Source organism: Scyliorhinus torazame, chromosome 16, assembly GCF_047496885.1.
Source record: "Scyliorhinus torazame isolate Kashiwa2021f chromosome 16, sScyTor2.1, whole genome shotgun sequence".
Lineage (NCBI taxonomy): Eukaryota > Metazoa > Chordata > Chondrichthyes > Carcharhiniformes > Scyliorhinidae > Scyliorhinus > Scyliorhinus torazame.
In genome coordinates this window covers 104,524,075-104,538,945 of record NC_092722.1, presented here as the reverse complement: position 1 = coordinate 104,538,945, position 14,871 = coordinate 104,524,075, and positions in this window count along the sequence as shown.

The window sequence follows — 14,871 nt, the reverse complement described above, 5'->3', positions numbered from 1 at the left end:
ATGGACAGCATGGTTTTGTGAAGGGGAGGTCGTGCCTCATTAATTTGATCGAGTTTTTTGAGGACGTGACAAAGATGCTACATAAGGGAAAGACAGTAAATGTTGTACACATGGACTTCAGTAAAGCCTTTGACAAGGTGCCTGATGGCAGACTGGTACAAAAGGTGAAGTCACATGGGATCAGAGGAGAGCTGGCAAGTTGGATATAGAACTGGCTTGGGCACAGAAGACAGTGGCAGTAGAAGGGTGCTTTTCTGAATGGAACGCTGTGACTAGCAGGAATCAGTTCTGGGGCCTTTGTCGTTCGTGGTGTATATAAATGATTTGGAAGAAAATGCAGCTGGTCTGATTAGTAAGTTCGCAGACGACACACAAATTGGTGGAGTTGCGGATAGTGAAGAGCATTGTCAGAGGATACAGCAGGATATAAACTGGTTGGAGTCATGGGCAAAAAAATGGCAGATGGAGTTTAATCCGGACAAGTGTGAGGTAATGCACTTTGGAAGGTCCAATGCATGTAGGAATTACACAATAAATGGTAGAACTCTTGCGAGTACTGACAGGCAGAGAGTTCTGGGCATGAATGCCCACTGATGATTGAAAGTGGCAACGCATGTGGGTAAGGTGGTCAAGAAGGCATATGGCATGCTGGCCTTCATTGGTCGAGGCATTGAATATAAAAATTGGCAAGTCATGTTGCAGCTGCACAGGACCTTAGTTAGGCCTCATTTGGAATAATGTGTACAATTCTGGTCGCCACACAATCAGAAGGATGTGGATGCTTTGGAGAGGGTACAGAAGCGGTTTACTAGGGTGTTGCCTGGTATGGAGGGCATTAGCTATGGGGAGAGGTTAGTTAAACTCGATCTGTTCTCACTGGATCGTCGGAGGTTGAGAGATGACCTGATCGACGTCTACAAGTCCAATAGGTTTGTTTCGATTTCACTAGCTTTTGGAGCGCTGCTCCTTCCTCAGGTGAATGAAGAGGTATGTTCCAGAAACATATATATAGACAAATTCAAAGATGCCAGACAATGCTTGGAATGTGAGCATTAGCAGGTGATTAAATCTTTACAGATCCAGAGATGGGGTAACCCCAGGTTAAAGAGGTGTGAATTGTGTCAAGCCAGGACAGTTGGTAGGATTTTGCAGGCCAGATGGTGGGGGAAGAATGTAATGCGACATGAATCCCAGGTCCTGGTTGAGGCCACACTTATGTGTGCGGAACTTTGTTATAAGTTTCTGCTCGGTGATTCTGCGTTGTCGCGCGTCCTGAAGGCCGCCTTGGAGAACGCTTACCCGGAGATCAGAGGCTGAATGCCTTTGACTGCTGAAGTGTTCCCCGACTGGAAGGAAACATTCCTGCCTGGTGATTGTCGCGCGATGTCCGTTCATTCGTTGTCGCAGCGTCTGCATGGTCTCGCCAATGTACCACGCTTCGAGACATCCTTTCCTGCAGCGTATGAGGTAGACAACGTTGGCTGAGTCGCACGAGTATGTACCGCGTACCTGGTGGGTGGTGTTCTCACGTACAATGGTGGTATCCATGTCGATGATCTGGCACGTCTTGCAGAGATTGCCATGGCAGGGTTGTGTGGTGTCGTGGTCACTGTTCTGAAGGCTGGGTAGTTTGCTGCAAACAATGGTTTGTTTGAGGTTGCGCGGTTGTTTGAAGGCAAGTAGTGGGGGTGTGGGGATGACCTTGGCAAGATGTTCAGCTTCATCGATGACGTGTTGAAGGCTGTGAAGAAGATGTCGTAGTTTCTCCGCTCCGGGAAAGTACTGGAAGACGAAGGGTATTCTGTCGGTTGTGTCGCATGTTTGTCTTCTGAGGAGGTCGGTCGGGTTTTTCGCTGTGGCGCATTGGAACTGTCGATCGATTAGTCGAGCGCCATATCCAGTTCGTACGAGGGCACCTTTCAATGTCTGTAGATGTCTGTTATGCTCCTCCTCATCTGAGAAGATCCTGTGTATAGGAGAGCTTGTCCATAGGGGATGGCTTCTTTAATTTGTTTAGGGTGGAAGCTGGAGAAGTGGAGCATCGTGAGGTTATCCGTGGGCTTGCGGTAAAGCAAAGTGCTCAGGTGACTGTCCTTGATGGAGACGAGTGTGTCCAAGAATGCAACTGATTTTGGAGAGTAGTCCATGGTGAGTCTGATGGTTGGGTGGAACTTATTGATGTCATCGTGTAGTCGTTTCAGTGATTCTTCACCGTGGGTCCAAAGGAAAGAAATGTCATCGATGTATCTGGTGTATAACGTCGGTTGAAGGTCCTGTGCGGTGAGTAGGTCTTGTTCAAACTTGTGCATGAAGATATTGGCGTATTGGGTGCGAATTTGGTCCCCATGGCTGTTCCATGCGTCTGGATGAAGAACCTGTTGTTGAAGGTGAAGACGTTGTGATCCAGAATGAAGTGGATGAGTTGCAGAATTGCGTCTGAAGATTGGCAGTTGTCGGTGTTGAGTACTGAGGCTGTTGCAGCAATGCCGTCGTCATGGGGGATGCTGGTGTAGAGTGCCAAGACGTCCATTGTGACGAGGAATGTTCCTGGTTCAACTGGTCAATGGGTGCTGAGTTTCTGTAGGAAGTCCATCGTGTCGCGACAGAAGCTGGGTGTACCTTGTACGATGGGTTTCAAGATGCCCTCGATGTAGCCAGAGAGGTTCTCACACAGGGTCCCATTGCCTGAAACGATAGGACGGCCTGGTGTGTTAGCCTTGTGTATTTTCAGGAGGCAGTAGAGATCTCCAATGCGGGGAGTACGTGGGATGAAAGCACGTAGGGTGCTCTGAAGATCTGGATCCAAGGTCTTGATCAGTCTGTTAAGTTGGCGGATGTGTTCCTTGGTCGGATCTGCGGGTAACTGTCTGTAGTGTTCTTGGTTGTTGAGTTGTTGGTATACTTCTTTGCAGTAGTCCGTTCTGTTCAGTATGATAGTGGCCCCTCCTTTGTCTGCTGGTTTGATGACGATGCTGCGGTTGGTCTTGAGAGCGCGGATGGCATTGCGTTGTGCTTGGGTGACGTTCGGGGTTGTCTTGTGAATGCGACTGATGAATCTGGCATTGACACGACTCCTGACAGCTTGAGCATACATGTCGAGTCTAGGGCAGCGGCCTTCCGGAGGGGTCCAGTTCGACTCTTTCCTCTTCGGTTGCCGCACCGCAGATCTCTCGGTCTGCTGTTCCGGTTCATTGATAGTCTGCTTGGGTTCGCTGTTGGCCTCTTGGGGTCTGTGGAAAAATTCCCGGAGCCTCATTCGCCTGATGAATTCCTCCGTGTCTGCCGCGAGACTGATGGGGTCCATTTTTGTGGTGGTGCAGAAATTGAGCCCTCTGCTGAGGACTTCGATTTTGTCTGGTTGAAGGGTGTAGTCCAACAAGTTGACAATAGATTTCCCTGTATTGTTTTCTACTGTGGTACCGGGGGCGGCTTGGTTGCTGCTGGTGGTGATGCCGAGTTTCTCAAGCTTCCTATTCTTGGTGTGCATATAGGTGGCATAGTATTGTTGTCTCATCTGTTTGGCGGTGTTCCACAGCTGGTCTGCTGCGTCCTGAGCGCAAGTTGAGAATATGGCCTCTATCTTGGTTTCCAGGTTGCGTCGTCTGCTGTAGAGCTGGCGGACGAGGTGGTTGAGGAGTGTGAGAGAGGTGCGACGGCAGAGTCTCTCAGTGTAGTCTGTGTTGTAGGTCGACTTGAGTGGGTTTATGATCCCACAAGATTATGGGTGGCATGGACAGAGTGGATAGTCAGATGTTCTTTCCTAGGGTAGGAGAGTCAAGTACATGGGGACATAGGTTTAAAGTGAGAGGAGAAAAGTTTGGAGCATGTGTAAATGGCAATTTTTTTACACAGAGAATGGTAAATATATGGAACGCGCTGCCTGGGGAGGTGGTGGGAGCAGGTATGATAGCGACATTTAAGGGGCATTCAGACAAATATTTGAATAGGGGAGGAATGGAAGGATACGGACTCCGTAAATGTATACGGTTTTAGTTTAGGCAGTACCATGGTCGGCCCAGGCTTGGAGGACTGAATGGTCACTGTATGACCCACTCACTGTACGATCCACTCATTGTATAATCTCCTCATTGTACAGCCCACATACTGTAAGGTCCACTCACTGTACGATCCACTAAATGTACGACCCACTCACTTTACGCCCCACTCACTTTACGACCCACTCACTTTACGACCCACTCACTTTACGACCCACTCAATTTACGACCCACTCACTTTATGAGCCACTCACTGTGCAACCCACTCACTGTACAACCCACTCACTGTACAACCTACTCAATGTACGACCCACTCTATGTATGACCCACTCAATGTACGACCCACTCAATGTACTACCCACTCAATGTACGGCCCACTCAATGTACGGCCCACTCAATGTACGGCCCACTCAATGTACGGCCTACATACTGTAAGATCCACTTAGTGTACGACCCACTCAATGTACGACCCACTCAATGTACAACCCACTCACTGTACGGCCCACATACTGTAAGGTCCACTAACTACGATACACCCGCTGTACGATCCACCCACAGTCAACATATCTAAGTTTCATTCAATTAATTTGCAGCAGTCCATTTGAATAACTGTAACCATGACGACTACATGAATAGTGAATAGCTAGAGCATGAACGATGACTGAGACCCTTGATACTCTTGACTCAAGAGTTTAATTCTCGACTTTGAAGTTTGGAGTTCGAATTTTCCCCAATCCCTATTGTGCCACTTGTGCATTATCATACCTGTAAGAAGTCAGATTGGAAATGAATTCTCCATAGAAATATAAATCACAGCCACGTGAAGACAGGATCATCTTTTTCCTAGAGCATCAAGGAGATTAACACTCAGGACAAAAAGCTTTTTGTGTGAGCTCTAATTTTATTTAAAGTAGCATCATTAGTGTTAAATATCTAATCCAAACATGACACGTTTTTCTAAAGTACTTCTCATTAAGATCAGATTTCAGTCAGTTTTCTGAAAATATTTTTGTTGTTGCACTTTTCAACGTGACACCTTGGTTGGCAATTGCAATAGTTGGGTGGGATTCTCCGTCCAGCAACGCCAGAATCGCGAAACGTGATTGGGCAGAGAATCGCGTGTGAGCCACAAATCGCGCCTGGCACCGGGTGCCCGACGGAATACCATGCTCCGGTGCTTCGACAGTGGTGTTGATGCGTTCACATAGTAAACACTGTTGGCATATCATTAATGGCCCAACACGGTATTCTCCTGGGATCCAGTCATGCTTCGCCTCTGCCAGGAGGATTTACCGACAGCGCAAAGTTCACTTGTGGTTTTAAAAATTGGGATCCAGGTGCTTTGGCTGTTGAGGGAGAGAGGGGAGATGGACACATTCCCAAAGGTGGATGTCCTCTGGAGTGACCAAGCCTGGGTGGGTACGGCAGTCTCTCGGGTCTCCTAAGTGGCGTGGTGCCACCCTGTTCTGCCCATTGCCCATCAGATGCGCCAGGGACAGGACGGGGCGGGGAGTCCGAGGCGTTGTGGTGTTTCAGCACCTCCGCTGCGGGAGTCACCAGCAAACACTGTTACTCTCTCTCACCCCTCCCATGCAGTCTTACTCTCTCTCCCCTAACACACTGTGGGTGTCTCTTCCCTTGGGATGCCTGATGGCCCACAAGATACTGCTTGGGACTGGGGTGTGACCGGAGCGAACTCCTGGGGCCTCCCTGCAGTCTGGCACTGTCAGCCCTGGAGGCCTGCTCTTGTCTCGAACAGGATCTCCATGCTTGTGGCCATGGTGCACAAGGACTGGGCTACTTCCCTGTGGGATCGTGCCACATCACTCAATGACTGTGCTACCTCCCTCTACGACTGGCTCAAGTCAGCCAGCACCCGGGCAATGCCGTTGACGCCCACAACCATGACCCGTTGTGACTGGGCCAAGCTCTGGAGTGCCACAGCAATGTCCAGGTGGCCCTGGTACATAGCTGGCTGTGACAGAGCAGCCTTGTCCCACAGAGTGCCCCAGGCCTTGGACATCCTGATCCATGGCCGATCCCTTTGCCTCCAAGGCTTCCACCGTGGATACCATGGAGAATACCGTGTTGGGCCATTAATGATATGCCAACAGTGTTTACTATGTGAACGCATCAACACCGGTGTTGGCCTGGGTGGCATGCATGGTTGTCACCTCCTCCTGCCCGTGCAGGTGGTTGGACTCATTCCAGAATCCAAAGAATTTGGGAAAATGACTACCAATAAATCTACTATTTCTACAACCACTTCCTTAAGTACTCTGGGATGAAGATTACCAGACTTTGGAGATTCATCTGCCTTCAATCCCATTAATTTCTCCCAAACCATTTCTTTACTAATAATGATTACCATGAGCTCCATACTAAAAAGTGTGTTTCTCAGAACTTTCGGTCCATTATTCACCCTTTGTGAAGACAGAAGTAAAATAAGAATTTAGTTCCTCAGCCATTTCTTTGTTCCCCGTTCTGTATGCCCCCGTTTCTGACTGTAACAACTGTAGCTATGAGGATAGATTGAAAAGATTGGGTCTGTTTTTCTAGGCGAAAAGAAGGCTGAGAGATAGAGGTATTCATGATCCTGAAAGGTATGGGCAGGGTAATTAGTGAGAATCTGCTCCCACTCAAGAATCACAGAGTTGTTACGGTGCAGAACGAGACCATTTGGCCCATTGTGTCTGCACCGACTCTCCAAACCAATCAGCGTGACTTAGTGCCATTCTCTTGCCTTTTCCCCATAACCCTGCACATTGTTTCCATTCAAACAATTATCGAATACACTCTTGGATGCCTCGATTGAATCTGCCTCCACCACACTCCCAGGCAGTGCATCCCAGTCCTGAACCACTCGCTGTGTAAACAAGTTTGTTCTCCCATCACATTTACTTCTTTTGAAAATCACTTTAGACCTGTGGCCTTTCATTTTTGATCCTTTAATGAGCGGGAACAGTTTCTCTCTATCTACTCTGTCGAGCCCCCTCATGGTTTTGAACATCTCTAACAAATCTCCTTTCAGCATTCTTCTCTCCAAGGAGAACAGTCCCAACCTCTCCAATCTAACCTCAGAACTGAAGTTTCTCATCCCTGGAACCATTCTTGTAAACCTCATCTGCACTCTCTCCAATGAGTTCACATCCTTCCTATAGTGTGGTATCCAGAACTGTACACAATATTCCAGTTATGGTATAACTAATGTCTTGTAAAAGCGTTGCATAACTGCCTTGTTCTTATACTCTATGTCCCTATTAATTCCAGAATACCTTCTGCTTTATTAACTGCTCTCTCCACCTGTTCTGTCACCTTCAATGACCTATGTACATATACACACAGTTCCCTCTGTTTCTGCACCCCTTAAAAATTTGACTCCTTATTTTATATTGTCTCTCCATCTCACACTTCTCCGCATTGGACCTCACCGTCACCTACCTGCCCACTCCACCAATTTGTCCATGTCCTTGTGAAGTCCGACACTGTCCCCCTCACAGTTCACAAAACTTACAAGTGTTGTATCATAGGCAAACTGTTAAATTATCTCCTACACACAAAGATCAAGATTATTAATATATATCAGCAGCAAGGGTCCCAATACTGACCCCTGGGGAACACCACTACAAACCTTCTTCCATCCCAAAAAATATCCATTGACCATTACTCTCTGCTTCCTATTATCAAACGCATTTTGTATCTGCTGTCCATTTTACTCCGTGAGCTATAACCTGTCATGTTGGGTGCTCTGCTACATAGACGAACCACCATGGTTGCGGATGGTACAACTCAGTTTTATTACTAACAATAACAACATCTGTAAACTGGTTACTGTGGTTCGTTCATTACCCTCTAACCTGTGGACCTAGCCCTAACAGTATCTTGGAGAAGCACTCAGCACATGGTGAATGTCTGAGTGGCTTGCTGTGAGTCTGTGCCCTGAGCTGGCTCCTGCTGGAATGAGCGGGAAGTGTCGTGTTCCCCGTTTTATAGTGTGTATGCTCTTGCCTGTGATTGGCTGCGATGTTGTATGTGTATTGATTGGTCCGTTGATCTGTCCATCGGTGTGTATGTATGTTTGCACCATGATGTTTATCTGAATATCATGACATAACCTTTCTCACAAGTCTGTTGTGTGGGACTATAGCGAATGCCTTCTGAAAGTCCATGTGCACTACATCAACAGCATTATCCTCATCGCCCCTTTCTGTGACCTCTTCAAAAAACTCCAGTAAGTTAGTTAAATACAATTGTCCCTTTAGAAATCCATGCTGACTCTTCCTAATCAACCCACATTTTCCATGGAACTAATAATTCTATCCAAATAATGGTTTCTAAATGCTTGCCCATTACTGATGTTAAACTGATTGGTCTGTAATTGCTGGTGCTATCCTAAGAACTGGAATGATATGAAGCATATCATTTGTGTATATAACATAATAACCAAGCTCTGACTAAACATTAGTGCATGCATGCATAGATTATAATTCTAGCATCCGAACACAGATGGCGTGGCGACAGAAGAAGTTCACTGGAAGATAGCCACATGTGAGACAGGATGTATTCTCCAGGACAGCACAGGGAGACAGAAGCTGGACAGCAAGCACAGATTGAGTAGCTCCTGAGTCAACAGTAATTAATAATAGTTAATCATAGTTATTTGTATTTAGTCATCGCATCCACCTGTAAGCTTAGTAAATATCATAGGAACCCTTTCGTGTTTTAGCTAATTAATAAACAGTTTTGTTCATTTACAAAGCCGCATGTTCTCTGATCACTTCAACTACGAAGACCTCGCCATCCGTGCATCCAGAGAACATTACAAGAACCTTTTTTGAACAAAGATGTCACATTTGCAATTCTCCAATCCTCAGGCATTTCCCCTGAGTCGAGGGAAGACTGGAAGATTGTGGCCAATGCCCCTGAAATTTCCATTCTCACTTCCTTCAATCGGTCCCAGTACCCTGTCAAGGTCCCAGTACCCTGTCAACTTTAAATACAGACAGTTTATTCAACACTTCCTCCTCATCAATTTCCAACCCTTATAGGGACAGAGTTCCCTCATCTGTCACCATGGTCTTAAGTAGCATCTACCTCCTGGGTGAAGATGGATGCAAAGTATTGATTTAATGCCTCAGCCATGTGCCTTGCCAGCATGTGTACATTCCCTTTTCGGTCCCTACTCTTCCTTTTATCACATTTTTACTATTTTTATACCTATAGAAGAAGTTGGGATTTTCCTTTATGTTGGCTGCCAGACTTTTCTCATAATCCCTCTTTGCTTTTCTAATGCACTTTTCATCTCCCCTCAGAACCTTCTTGGTTCTCAACAAGTGGTTTCTACCTGACACCTCTCATAAGCACACCTTATCTTCCTTATCTCAATTTTTATTTCCGTTTTCATCCAGTGAGCTCTGAATTTGTTTGACCTACCTTTCCCTTTTAAGAGATTATACCTTGACTGAGTTTGGACGTTTTCGGTTTTGAAAGTAGCCCGTTGTTCAACTACAGTTTATCCCACCGACCTTTCATTCCTGTCTAAGCGGCCCAGCTCCGTTCTTGTCCCATTGAAGTCGGCGTTCCTGTAGTTAATTATTGTTACTATGGATTGCCTATTATCCTTTTCTATCATCATCACAAACCTTATGATACGATGATCACTGTTTCCTAAATGTTCCACCAGTGATACTTGATCTACTTGGCACACCTAATTTCTAAGAACAAGATCCAACAATCCATCCAATGTAGAAAATGTTCCGGAGTACTATCTATGAACTTTTGCCCCTCTTTACCCTTTACACTACCACTGTCTCAGTCTACCTTTGGGTAATTAAAGACTACCAGTATACTACTCTATACTTCTCTCCAGATCTTTTCTTCTACATCCTTCTGACTAGTCAGCAGTTTATAAACTCCACCACACAATGTAATTGCACTCTTTTTGCTCCTTAGCTCTAACCAAACAGATTATTTCCTTGACCCGTCTGCTACATCCTCTTTTTCCAGCACTGCATTGCTCTCCTTGACCAATGCTGCAACCCTTCCTTCCCTTCCATTGAATCCATATAATCCTGACAATGCAGAAGTAGGCCATTCGGCCCATCGGGTCTTCACCGACCCACCAAAAGAGCACTCTACATAGGCCTGTCCCTGTAACGGACGGTCTGCACCTGTGCAGGACTGGAACCGATGTCCTGGGGGTGGGGGGGAAGTTTGCTAGAGCTGTTGAGGAGGGTTTAAATTAATGTGGCAGGGGGGTGGGATCCAATATAGGAAGTTGGAGGGAAGTAAAACGGGACCAGAAAGAAAAAGCAGTAAGGGGGAAAGCGTAAGGCAGAGAAGCCATAGTCAAAAATCAAAAAGGGCCACAGTACAGGGTACAGTGACTGAGGAGAGTGTGAAAAGGGAGGTGGTCAATGCAGGATTGAGGGTGTTGTACCTAAATGCGTGCAGTATACGGAACAAGGTAAATGAGCTTGTTTTGCACTTTGAAATTGGCCGGTACGATGTTGTGGGCATCACAGAGACGTGGCTGCAAGAGGATCAGGGCTGGGATCTAAATATCCAAGGATATGTGTCCTATCGAAAGGACAGGCAGATGGGCAAAGGGGGCGGGTTGCATTGTTAGTAAGGAATGAAGTTAAATCGATAGCAAGGAGCGATATAGGATCAGCAGGCATAGAATCTCTATGGGTAGAGTTGAGGAATCGCAAAGGTAAAAAGACCCTGATGGGAGTTATGTACAGGCCCCCTAGCAGTAGTCAGGATGTGGGGCAGAAAATAAATCAGGAGATAGAAAAGCCATGTAAAAAAGGCAATATTACAATAATCATGGGGGACTTCAATATGCAGGTGGACTGGGAAAATCAGGTTGGTAGTGGATCCCAAGAAATGGAATTTGTGGAATGTCTAAGAGATGGTTTTCTGGAGCAGCTTGTGACAGAGCCCACTAGGGAACAGGCAATTCTGGATTTGGTGATGTGCAATGAGGCAGACTTGCTTAGGGATCTTAAGGTGAAGGAACCCTTAGGGAGCAGTGACCACAATATGATAGAATTTACCCTGCAGTTTGAGAGGGAGAAGCTGCAATCAGATGTAACAGTATTACAATTAAATAAGGGTAACTACAAAGACATGAGGGAGGAGCTGGCCAGAGTTGATTGGAGAAGGAGCCTAGCAGGGAAGACAGTGGAACAGCAATGGCAGGAGTTTTGGGGGGTTGTTAGGGAGGCACAACAGAAATTCATCCCAAGGAGGAGGAAACGTGTTAAGGGGAGGACAAGGCATCCATGGCTGATGAGGATTGTCAAGGACAGCATAAATGCTAAGGACAAAGCATACAAAGTGGCGAGATTTAGTGGGAAACCTGAGGATTGGAAGCCTTTAAAAGTGAGCAGAGGACAACTGAAAAAAGCAATAAGGGGGGCGAAGGTGAAGTACGAGTGCAAGCTAGCTAGTAATATAAAGGAAGATAGGAAGAGATTTTTTTCAATATATAAAAGGTAAGAGAGAGGCAAAAATAAACATTGGACCACTAGAAAATGTGGCTGGAGAAGTAATAATAGGAAACAAAGAAATGGCAGATGAACTGAATAGTTACTTTGCATCAGTCTTCACGGTGGAAGACACCAGTGGGATGCCAAAGCGCCAGGAGAACCAGGGGACAGAGGCGAGTGCAGTGACCATTACGAAGGAGAAGTTTCTGGGGAAACTGAAAGGTCTGAAGGTGGATAAGTCACCTGGACTGGATGGACTACACCCCAGGGTTCAAAAAGAGATAGCTGAGGAAATTGTGGAGGCATTAGTGATGATCTTTCAGGAATCACTGGAGGCAGGAAGGGTCCCAGAGGATTGGAAGGTGGCTAATGTAACACCACTGTTAAGAAGGGAGGGAGGCAGAAGATGGGAAATTATAGGCCAGTTAGCTTGACTTCGGTCATTGCTAAGATTTTAGAGTCTGCTATGAAAGATGAGATCGCGAAGCACTTGGAACTGCATGGTAAAATAGGACTGAGTCAGCACGGCTTTGTCAAAGGGAGGTCATGTCTGACAAATCTGTTAGAGTTCTTTGAGGAGGTAACAAGCAAGTTAGACAAAAGAGAATCAGTGGACATGATTTATTTAGATTTCCAGAAGGCCTTTGACAAGGTGCCGCATAGGAGACTGTTAAATCAGTTAAAAGCCCATGGTGTTAAGGGTAAGATCCTGGCATAGATAGAGGTTTAGCACGGTAGCACGGTAGCATTGTGGATAGCACAATTGCTTCACAGCTCCAGGGTCCGAGGTTCGATTCCGGCTTGGGTCACTGTCTGTGCGGAGTCTGCACATCCTCCCCGTGTGTGCGTGGGTTTCCTCCGGGTGCTCCGGTTTCCTCCCACAGTCCAAAGATGTGCAGGTTAGGTGGATTGGCCATGTTAAATTGCCCTCACTGTCCAAAATTGGCCTTAGTGTTGGGTGGGCTTACTGGGTTATGGGGATAGGGTGGAGGTGTTGACCTTGGGTAGGATGCTCTTTCCAAGAGCCAGTGCAGACTCGATGGGCCAAATGGCCTCCTTCTGCACTGTAAATTCTATGATTAGCTGACTGGCAGAAGGCAGAGAATGGGGATAAAGGGGTCTTTTTCAGGATGGCAGCCGGTGACTAGTGGTCTGCCTCAGGGGTCTATGCTGGGACCACAAATTTTTACAATATACATTAATGATCTGGAAGGTACTGGAGGCACCGTTGCTAAGTTTGCAGATGATACAAGGATCTGTATAGGGACAAGTAGTATTGAGGAAGCAAGGGGGCTGCAGAAGGACTTGGACAAGCTAGGAGAGTGGGCAATGAAGTGGCAAATGAAATACAATGTGGAAAAGTGTGACGTTATGCACTTTGGAAGGAGGAATCTAGGCATAGACTATTTTCTAAATGGGGAAATGCTTCGGAAATCAGAAGCACAAAGGGACTTGGGAGTCCTTGTTCACGATTCTCTTAAGGTTAATGTGCAGGTTCAGTCGGCAGTTAAGAAGGCAAATGCAATATTAGCATTCATGTCTAGAGGGCTAGAATACAAGACCAGGGATGTACTTCTGAAGCTGTATAAGGCCCTGGTCAGACCCCATTTGGAGTATTATGAGCAGTTTTGGGCCCCATATCTAAGGAAGGATGTGTTGGCCTTGGAAAGGGTCCAGAGGAGGTTCACAAGAATGATCCCTAGAATGAAGAACTTGTTGTATGAGGAACGTTTGAGGACTCTGGGTCTATACTCGTTGGAGTTTAGAAGGATGAGAGGGGATCTTATTGAAATGTACAAGATACTGCGAAGCTTGAATGGAGTGGACGTGGAGAGGATGTTTCCACTTGTAGCAAAAACTAGAATCAGAAGACACCATCTCAGATTAAAGGGACGATCCTTTAAAACAGAGATAGAACATAGAACATAGAACGATACAGCGCAGTACAGGCCCTTCAGCCCACGATGTTGCACCGAAACAAAAGCCATCTAACCTACACTATGCCATTATCATCCATATGTTTATCCAATAAACTTTTAAATGCCCTCAATGTTGGCGAGTTCACTACTGTAGCAGGTAGGGCATTCCACGGCCTCACTACTCTTTGCGTAAAGAACCTACCTCTGACCTCTGTCCTATATCTATTACCCCTCAGTTTAAAGCTATGTCCCCTCGTGAAAACCATTTCCATCCGCGGGAGAAGGCTCTCACTGTCCACCCTATCTAACCCCCTGATCATTTTGTATGCCTCTATTAAGTCTCCTCTTAACCTTCTTCTCTCCAACAAAAACAACCTCAAGTCCATCAGCCTTTCCTCATAAGATTTTCCCTCCATACCAGGCAACATCCTGGTAAATCTCCTCTGCACCCGCTCCAAAGCCTCCACGTCCTTCCTATAATGCGGTGACCAGAACTGTACGCAATACTCCAAATGCGGCCGTACCAGAGTTCTGTACAGCTGCAACATGACCTCCTGACTCCGGAACTCAATCCCTCTACCAATAAAGGCCAACACTCCATAGGCCTTCTTCACAACCCTATCAACCTGTGTGGCAACTTTCAGGGATCTATGTACATGGACACCTAGATCCCTCTGCTCATCCACACTTCCAAGAACTTTACCATTAGCCAAATATTCCGCATTCCTGTTATTCCTTCCAAAGTGAATCACCTCACACTTCTCTACATTAAACTCCATTTGCCATCTCTCAGCCCAGCTCTGCAGTTTATCTATATCCCTCTGTAACCTGCTACATCCTTCCACACTATCGACACCACGACCGACTTTAGTATCGTCTGCAAATTTACTCACCCACCCTTCTGCGCCTTCCCCTAGGTCATTGATAAAAATGACAAACAGCAACGGCCCCAGAACAGATTCCTGTGGTACTCCACTTGTAACTGAACTGCATTCTGAACATTTCCCATCAACCACCACCCTCTGTCTTCTTTCAGCTAGCCAATTTCTGATCCACATCTCTAAATCACCCTCAATCCCCAGCCTCCGTATTTTTTGCAATAGCCTACCGTGGGGAACCTTATCAAACGCTTTGCTGAAATCCATATACACCACATCAACTGCTCTACCCTCGTCTACCTGTTCAGTCACCTTCTCAAAGAACTCAATAAGGTTTGTGAGGCATAACCTACCCTTCACAAAGCCATGCTGACTATCCCTGATCATATTATTCCTATCTAGATGATTACAAATCTTGTCTCTTATAATCCCCTCCAAGACTTTACCCACTACAGACGTGAGGCTCACCGGTCTATAGTTGCCGGGGTTGTCTCTGCTCCCCTTTTTGAACACAGGGACCACATTTGCTATCCTCCAGTCCTCTGGCACTATTCCTGTAGCCAACGATGACATAAAAATCAAA